This window comes from Corylus avellana, chromosome 11, assembly GCF_965113065.1.
Source record: "Corylus avellana chromosome 11, dhCorAvel1.hap1.2, whole genome shotgun sequence".
Taxonomy (NCBI): Eukaryota; Viridiplantae; Streptophyta; class Magnoliopsida; order Fagales; family Betulaceae; genus Corylus; species Corylus avellana.
Window position 1 is genome coordinate 13,298,315 of NC_142500.1, and position 10,113 is coordinate 13,308,427.

General features: G+C 33.4%; 1 pseudogene; it reads right to left on the reverse strand.

The window, feature by feature from the left end:
• Positions 1-612: 612 nt before the first annotated feature.
• LOC148583121 (zinc finger BED domain-containing protein RICESLEEPER 2-like) lies at positions 613-2,113 on the reverse strand (annotated as a pseudogene).
• Positions 2,114-10,113: the final 8,000 nt, after the last annotated feature.

A 10,113-nucleotide genomic window follows, 5' to 3' on the forward strand; every position in this document is an offset into this window, starting at 1 on the left:
AGATGAGGAAAAAAACAAACCAAAAAATTACTTAACACCCATAGTTTATAGTGACATCAAAGCAACAACAAAAATTCATTACTTCAAACTAAAAGCAACAAAACCCAACAAAATGCAACTTCAAGTAAAATGACTAATCATCCAGAATACAACTTCAACTTCAAGTCCAGAATGCAACTTCAACTTCAAGTCAGTAAAGTCTCTAATCATTCTCAAGTAACTTAAAAAAGATGAGGAAAAAAACAAACCAAAAAATTACTTAACACCCATAATTTATAGTTACATCAAAGCAACAACAAAAATTCATTACTTCAAACTAAAAGCAACAAAACCTAACAAAATGCAACTTAAAGTAAAATGACTAATTATCTAGAATGCATCTTCAACTTCAATTTCATAATCATCCTCAAGTAACTTCAAAAAGATGAAAAAAACAAACCGAAAAATTACTTAACACCCATAGTTTATAGTTACATCAAAGCAACAACAAAAATCCATTATTTCAAACTAAAAGTAACAAAACCCAACAAAATGCAACTTAAAGTAAAATGACTAATCATCCAAAATGTAACTTCAACTTCAAGTCTAGAATGCAACTTCAACTTCAAGTCACTAATCATCCTAAAGTAAAATGCTAATGTTCTTCAAAGTTACTTTTACAAGGAATGAAAAAAAAAAAACAAAAAAACTATTACAATATCAATTGAAACTGAAAAATGAAATTTGTAAATAACAAAATATATTAAGCAAACTAAAATGAATAAATGATGAAAAAATTGACCTGAATTGAGCTTATAACTTTTAGCATCATCAACCATATCTAAGTCAAAACTTAGGGGCTTTGATCTTAACCAATTTTGTGAACATATCAATGCTTCAACCGTACTTGGGGCCAATGAACTTCAAAAAGGATCCAACACACGTCATCCGGTGTTAAAAGCTGACTCTGAAGCAACTGTTGTAATGGGAATAGCCAACACATCTCGTGCTATTTTGGCAACTGTTGGGAATTTGGTTGAGTTCACCTTCCACCAATTTGAAATATCAAAATTCGCATTCACTTTTTCAACATCCTCCATCAAATATCGATCCATCTCCGATTTGTTTTCCATATCACTTTTAGAAGTTAGGTACTTATGAAACCTATTCATGAAGTAGAGGTAGGCATTTTCACTTTCTTCTATTTTCATTAAGAAACCTTGAGGCAATCCACTACTATGTAGAACTTGAGATGAACTCTCTCTGAAGTTGTAGTGATCATATAGTTTGTTAAGGATTGACTTCAATTTTTTCTTCATTTCATTTACATCTATCAACACCTAGAACATCTTTGAACCAATATTCTAAAGACACCAATTTGGTTCGTGGATCAAGTATAACCGCAACAAACGTCATCAAGTTAACCCTATCATTGTTCTCAAGATCCCCCCCAATATTTATTGTACTTCGTCATCATCTTCTCTGCCATAGCACTCAATACATAATCACCATTATCAATATACTCTTGTAAATGCATTTGAATGCCACAAATTTCTTGAAAATACATATTAGAAGTACAATACAAAGACCCCAAAATTTGAATTGTTGCATCATAAAAAAGTTTGAGAAACTTGAGGAAAATCTTAATACGACTCCAATCGGCACAAATAGGAGGTCCCAAACCATTTTTCTCATTCTTTTCCTTAGTCAATGTAGGCTTAAAGGTCTTATCAAGCTCTTCCATAAGTTGGAAAGCAGCTCGACATTTTTCAGCACCTTCCAACATCAAATATGTAGAGTTCCATCTAGTGGGAACATCAAGACACAACAAACCCTTGAAATCAAGTTGTTCTCTTTCAATGCAAGCCTTAAACTTGTCAAATCTTGCAGGTGAAGACTTCATATACTTCACCGCACTTCTAACGCTCACAATGGACTCATCAACCTCTTTCAAACCATTAGTCACAATAAGATTTAGTATGTGTGCACAACACCTAATATGCATAAACTAACTCTCTAATATGGCGCCCTCCTTATTACTAGTTCTCCTCTTCATAAACTTCAAAGCACCATCATTGGTAGAAGCATTGTCAACTGTGATAGTGAAAATGTTACGAATACCCCACTCAAGCATACATGACAAAATCTTCTCCCCAATGGATTCAGCTTTGTGATTAGGAATTAAACAAAAGTTTAAAATTCTTTTGTGTAAGTTCCAATCACTATCAACAAAATGAGAGGTGATTACCATGTAATTAAAGTTTTGAATCAAAGTCCACGTATCAATGGTAAGACAAACCCGAACCCTAGTTGTCATAAACATTGCCCTCAACTTTTCCTTCTCAGACAAGAAGAACTTAACACAATCCTTCATCACAGTATAACGAGAATGAATTGAAAACCTAAGCTCAACTATATTCATGAAATCCCGAAACCCTGAACCTTCCACAAACCTAAATGGCAACTCGTCCTTAATTATCATCTTACCAATTGCTTCCCTTATTTTCGCAGCATTGTATTTAGTAATCACCAAATTACCAACAGATCCTTCTCCCACTGCCATTTGGCCTTCCCTCTTACCCTCAAAACTTAACTTTGATTGCAACTTATCATCTTTATCAAACCTACCAGGATATTTTTTGCAAGTATTCCTTAAATGCTCAAGCATGGCATTTGTACCAGGCTTTCTTGTATGATAACTAAACAATTTGTTACGATACTTGCATTGTGATTTAGGATCCTTAGGATCACTCCCCTCTAACTTGGTAAAATGTTCCCACACCATTGATGTTTGCTCAGATTTTATAGGTTTTGGTGGGAGAGCTGAACTAGGGTTAGGAATAGATGACATAGAACTAGAACCAACAACACTACTTGAATGACCATCCATGAGTCTACAATAAGTGGAAAAAAAAAAAATCAATACTGCATAATCAGACCCAACATAATCAGATCATAAATTATTAACAACTAACAAGAATCCTTAACAAAAATTGCTAATCAAAATAAAACCCTAACAAGAAAATCAAACCCAACATAATCAGACCATAAATTATTAATAACTAACAAGAATCCTTAACCAAAATTGGTTATCAAAATAAAACCCTAACAAGAAAATCAAACCCAACATAATCAGACCTTTGCAGAACTTATTTCACAGCTCATATCCGAGTTTTCTAGTACAGAGAAGTCTCAATTAGTTATATATTGACAAGGAAGAAGGGTGCATTTTACATGGAGCATTCTAGGATTGAAGAGGAAAACTTTTCTGCCACCACTACATTTCAATCACTTGATTGAAAAGAGGTAATGGAATAAAGGAGGCAACTTTTTCCAATATATATCCACTAATGTATATTACAAGTATTTAGTATTTACTGCATTTCTTATTGACATCTTATAGCATAAAAAGAAGAAAAAAAATGGTAATCAACTGTTAATGTTTTAGATGGCCTGCATAAACAGGCTTTAGGCATAATCATTAAGGTTTCCTAGAGCAAAAGTGAAAAGCAAGTCATGAGCCTCAATGGACTAGCAGATACCATAGTCCTGATTCAAGCACATGACATCAAACTGAACCACTCAATCACATGGTTTTAAAATAGGCATGCAGAAAATGCACACATGCATATGCATATATGTATATCCAAGAAAAGATAGCTACATTGATAATCTGAAGAACTCTAATATTGGAGAGTCAAACACTCAAAACTAGATGTGCTCTTAAACAGTATGATGAACTCCATGTTGCTCTTTCCTTGTTATTTTCCTTCACTCTTTTGGATCAATTTTGTAAGAGGATATTTCGAAAGGTCTTAAAAAGATTTTGATATATCGCTGCTGCTATATAATTGCATGATTTACCCACATATTTTAATCTTTGTACATTTAATACGGCTTTTAAATACTAAGGACACCCTGGCTGACACAGTATCTTTATCATCCAAACACCCCATAGGAACAAAATGCATTTGGCATAAACATGAAGGTTTCATAGATATAACTATTATATTTCATACACTTACGGTTATATTCGTCGTCAAGTAACTCAAAGGAATCCCTAGCTGGTGTAAACATTAATTAATTACTAAAAATATGATAGAAATACATATATGTAGTAAAAGTATGGGAGAAATATTACAAGAAGCAGATTCTTGAAAATCTAAGTTCTAACCCTCATTTACTCCGACCAAAAAGAAAGAAAAGAAAAAAATATATAAACAATTCTTTCTTCATATATTTTCTAGTACTACCCAGAAAAGGAAATCATTTGAGAATATTTCTTTCTTTCCTTTCATTGCATCTTTCCCAAGAACCAAACAGAAAAGAGAGAGAGAGAGAGAGAAAGAGAGAGTACCCTTCTGAGATCGAGAGGCGAGAGTGAGAGATCGAGAGGCGAGACTTGAAAGTGAGATGGGTCCGATGGGAGATCGAGAGGTGCGGTTGTGCGATGCGGGGAGTGAGATGGGTCTGACTGTTTGATGGGAGATCGAGAGGTGCGGTGACTGCGGTCAACGGTCATGCGGTGCGGCTGACAGCTGTGTTGAGGACTTAAGGGCTGGGTGAACCGTGAAAGGGAGAAAGGCTGAATGGGTTATGGGTCTCTTAAGTGTCTAAGGTTTTCTACTTTGCTTTTTTGTGTTTTAGGAGTGGGTAGGAGCGGGTCGGGGCGGGTACCTTCATAAGAAATATAAGTAAACCCGAAACCCAACCCGCCCCACACGGGTTGGATATTCTCAACCCGAACCTGCGAAAATACACACTGAACTCGCACGGGCCGGGGCGGGCCGGGTCGAGTCTTCGGGTTGGGCAGGTTTTTGCCCAGCCCTACCAATAAGTCATCAATCTCGGATTGGAGAGAAATGATTTCCTCCGAATCCAAGATTTCCTCATTTTGTTGCAAAGCCTTTAGAGTTTTAGTTTTGGATATAATTAGCCCACCTTCCTCTTCTTTTTACGTTGCCATTTGCCAATCACCTTCTTGCTATTTGTCAACTTTTCAACTATATTCCTCCACGCATCCCTATGCCCATTCTTAACCCTCTAGATTTTCTTCAAAGCATGTTTATGATCATTGGCCTTCCCCCACCCTTCCCTTACATACCTGCATGCTTCTGAAGACAATGAGAAGCAGTGCATGGTTCGAACATCTTGCAGCAAGCACTTCAATTTGCATCTTTGGAAACAATGTAGACCACATAGAGTTGGCTACTACTCTGTCAAAATGTTCTTTAGTAAAATGGGTACCCTTCCTACTATTATTCCAGGTAAATTTTGGCCCCACAAACCCCATATCTCATAAAGAGTAAAAATCAAAGGTTTGCCAGAAATCCTCCATCTACCATCACCCATTTTTTCGGAGTTGTCCAATATTTCATTGAAATCCCCTATGCCCACCCAGCAATTAAGTTGATAATCACGAAGGTGTCACAAGAGACACCAAGATTCATTCAGTTTGGGTACTTCTAGATTCTCATAAAATCCAGAAAACTTCCACCAAGGTTCCAAAACCTCCAAACATACCTTGCATTAATATGTCTTCTACTATAATTTTGAATTTCCACCTGGATATCGTCTTGCCATAATAAACCTCTGCTTTTCCCCACACAATCAACCACAAAAACACTTCTGAAGCCCAACTTGACTTTTAAAAGTTTCATTCGAATCGCCTTCAATTTGGTTTCCTTTAAGAAAACCATTTTGGATTTCTTTTTCGTTACCATTTGACAAAGGTCTCTAACTGTCTGGAGGTTCCCAAGCCCCCGGCAGTTCCAACTTAAATAATTTCTTAAGTAAAACGACTTTTTAATGCATCTTAGAAGCATTTTCTGTTCTACTATTTATATTCTTACAATTACAAAATTATTATTATTATTATTATTTTTTTAAAAAAAATTCTAAATAATTAAGCATAAAAAACTTCTTAAAAAATAACTAAACACATGTACATTTGTTCAAGTGTGGAGGATGCTTGTTACATATAAAAAATTAAAATATTAAAAAAAATAGAGGTTAACGTGGTGGCCGCTTGATCCATGATGGCGGTGACCTCTCTCTAGCAAGCTTACTGTGGCTGTCACTAGGTGACCACCATTGTGTAATCTAATTCCAACAGTTTTTTATACCCCTTTTTTTTTTTTTTGTGGAAACTCTCTTTTCTCAAAATTTTACCAAACAAAATTTTCTTTTGTAGATCTTACATACAACACTTTTTTCAAATGTGGCCCACACCAAATGAATTGTTACCATTTTCAAAGCCACTTTGGTTGGTAACACTTTTTACTTTTCCATTTTGTTTTCAAAACAAAAACGTTAATAAACACTTCAAACACTTACGAAACACTCACAACTACTTTCACCTTTATGTAATATTGAAACAATTTTCCAAACATGAAAAACAAAAAACACAATCTAAAAATATTAACAAACATAGTAGTTTTCCACTTTTCATAGTTGAGTTAAACCTAATATTTCTCGTTATTAAAGAAGTTGAGATTAGAGGTAACAATTTGTATTCTCATGTCAAGTGTTGTGTTGAGGCATGCGTTAGTCAAATGGGTAAGTTCCCTCAACCTTGACACTATCCATTTAAATAGGTGAGTGAGATGACTTGACCTGCATAATCTATTTAATAAACAGATCATGTTGCGTTGACCTAACCCAACGTTCATAATTTGTTTAATTAACAAAATTCTCAAATATTAATGCCATTTTATACAAATATATTGGCATAATAACTTTCAATTATTGAGCATAAAAATGAATTACATTGCCCAAGTTATATTTTTTCAATTAGGGATGAGACTAAGGGTTATTTTTTGTCTTAAACTTTAGGGTTTGAATTTCTTAATGGTAAAAGTGAAAAGAGTCCAATGGTGGTTTAAAAAGTCACATATGAGTATAGAAAATGGGTGTGAAGAAGTGGGAGTAAGTGTAGCATTCCTCAAGTGAAAAATGTTCTAAATTATATGGATTATGTGGGTCACTCTTGGGTTAAGAAAGTTGACCCGAAATTGATCAATTTATTTATTTATTTTTAAAATTTTTTTTATGACCATTCATGTTTTTGTCAAACGCAGATTTTTGTTTTCATTAAAAATGATTGTATTACACATTTGTGTATTATTATGAATCTAATAGCTAGTATAACCCTCTTTTATTGTTTCAATACTTTTTTTTTTCTTTTTCTAATTCCATTAAAATAATTGGTTGTTCAATTCTTATGAACTTATTATTACTTTTTATAACCCTTTTATCAAATTAAGAGCTTTGTTTTGAGATTGAACTATATATATGTATACTTTAGTTAAGTTTTTCATATCTAAATTCATATTTCTTATTAGACATATTTAGGATCAGAAAAATATTTAGAAACTAAATAAATTCACTTTACATTGAATAAGTGCACGAAAATAAAAATAAACTAAACTATTGAACATAAAACAATTAATAGAATAAAATAATGCGATGAAAGTGATGACCAACTAAAATCAACAAAATTTGGCAAATAATCAAACTATTAATACTTAATCAACTAGTTTATTAAAATATTTAAATAAAAATAAAAATGTCAAGAGAATGTATAACAGAATATATATAATTTGTGTGAAAGATATGCACGAAGTGGCAAATAGCGAGATAAAAGAGTTTGCTTGAATAGGAAAGTGAGTCGTTGTAAAAGAAATTAAAGCTTAGGGAAAAAACTAATCTTCATGCGCTGACGGCAACATTAATTTTCTTTCTACGTACACTTATATTTTCTTGATATTATTATTATTATTATTATTATCATTATAAGGGTATTTGTATAATAAGTTCTTGAGTCAACCTTCCAAAAATTTTAAATTCCTAAGTTTTTTTTTTTTTGTTGAAAATTTACTCCAGGTCAATGCAAATGACAATAAAATTCATGCTGTCAAAAATTTTTAACTGCCGTTAGTGAAATTTAAAACGCACTGTTTTACCTCATTAAAATATTAATTTTTTATTAATTTAATTTTAAAATAAATCTAAAAAAATAAAAAATAAAATAAAATAAATTAATATTTAGATGAGATGAAACGGTGCGTTTTGAATTTGACCAATGACTGTTAAAACTTTTTGATGGTAGGGATTTTATTATCATTTCCATTGATTTAGGGAGTAAATTTTCAAAAAAAAAAAAATTAAAAATTTAAAAATTTTGGAGGGTTGACTCAGAAACTTATTATATAAATACCCTTATTATAAAGATGCCTTTAGCAACAAGGATGCCTATCTTTGGTTTTCATTTAGTGCAAAAAAATTTTATTTTAATTGCACATTGACCATTATAGATGCTTCTCTTCATATTTCATTTATATATATATATATATATTATTTTTTTCTTAATTACACTTTGACCATTATTCCCTTATTTTTTTTAAATAATTAATCTTTTTGTTTTTGCCATTACTAATTAATTAAAACACACTACATTTTAAGGGTTTCGTAGAAGCCTTTTTAACATTATTTTTTAGGAGAATTTTATTTCTTAGAAAAAGACTCTCATGGATTTTATTTCTGTGAAAGGTGGCCCCTGTCTGGGGCCACCTTTCACATTCACAGCTTATATTCCAAATTGGAAAATACCATCTTATGGCCATTTGAACGTTTTATAAAATCCATGAGAGTCTTTTTCTTTGTCTCCAATATTTTCTCCTCCACATTTTTTCCTTTTCCTTGGGCTGCTATACACGTCACCGTTTCATCCCGTCACTTCACCGTATCAAAAGAAAGAAAGACCGTAGCTTTCACACCCACCCAAACAAAACTAGCCAGTACGAGTGGTGAAGAAAAGCCATATCCCAAGGAGAGCTGGCTTGAGGCTAGACTACCCTTTCAAATCCAAAGAGCTAGCAGTGGTGGAAGGCTAGCAAGCAACCCAACAACCTACTACGTACTAACAACGTTTTCAGTATAAATTTGACACTGGCCATTAATGGCCAAGGACAGGTTTTAGCTGTTCCTAAGTGGTCATCTTGCATGCATGGGGACCATTAGGTCGGGCACCACTTGCTTTCAAAGCTTTATCTTTGTCATAGAATTTGATGAAAATGAGACTAGGAGTGGTAATCTTGTTCTATGTGTTAATCATAATCTGACTTATTTAGTTAAACAGATCAGACCTATTAATTTTAACATGCTAATTTTGTATTGGGTTCGTGACAGATTCGCACGTGATGTAAAAAATTGTCAACTCTAGTGTCTCGTGTTGGATTCGGGTCATGTTGATGTATGAATATAGACTCTATAGATTAACTGTTAAATTACCGGTTATCCCTAAAGCTTAAACTAATAAGAAGAGGTAAATTTAATCACTTAATTAATACTTTAACACCCCTCTTATGTGTAGGCTCAAACTCCCTTTTAATAGGTGATCCCCAACACGTGAAATATTTAAGTTAAATAGGGGAGTGATTTGATAAAGTCAAGGCTCAATTTCAAGATCTTTAGCTCTGATACCATGTTAAATTACCAGTTGTCCCAAAAGCTTAAATTAAATTTACCTCTTTTTATCAGTTTAAACTTTTGGGACAACTGACATAACATTAACCCTAACCCAACATAATTAATTCAATGGATCAAACTCTTTATTCCTAACTCACTGATTTCGTGTTTGATTCGTAAAGTTAAAGTAAAAAATTGTCGGTCCTAAGATTAGACCCCGGGCTTGTGATGAGCTTGCGGCTCACTGGCTTATGGCTTGATTAGGGGTTTACCATTTCCCATTAAATGACCCAGTCTAGTCTACCACACGAAAATATGATGTAGAGTACAGTCAGCACCCATTTTTTTGTGTAGAATTAGACCATCAAGTAGATGAATATTTTAAATTTGCAGGCCATCACTTTCTCAAATTGAGGCCAAGTGTTTCCTGGTCAGGTGAGCTGCCTCCCTAAATAGACTAATTGGCTGCTGAACGATGAATAAATATGGTCCAATACGGTGGGAAATACTATTTGAACACGATACGTACCCATCCCTTTCTCAACTTAAAACCAAACTAGATTTGTAAAATTTGAGCTCCTAGCCTCTTGCTCCTGAAACCATTTAGTGTGTTATTAGTAAACCATTCCAAGATCTTTTATTGATTTGGAATTTTTGTTGAGAATT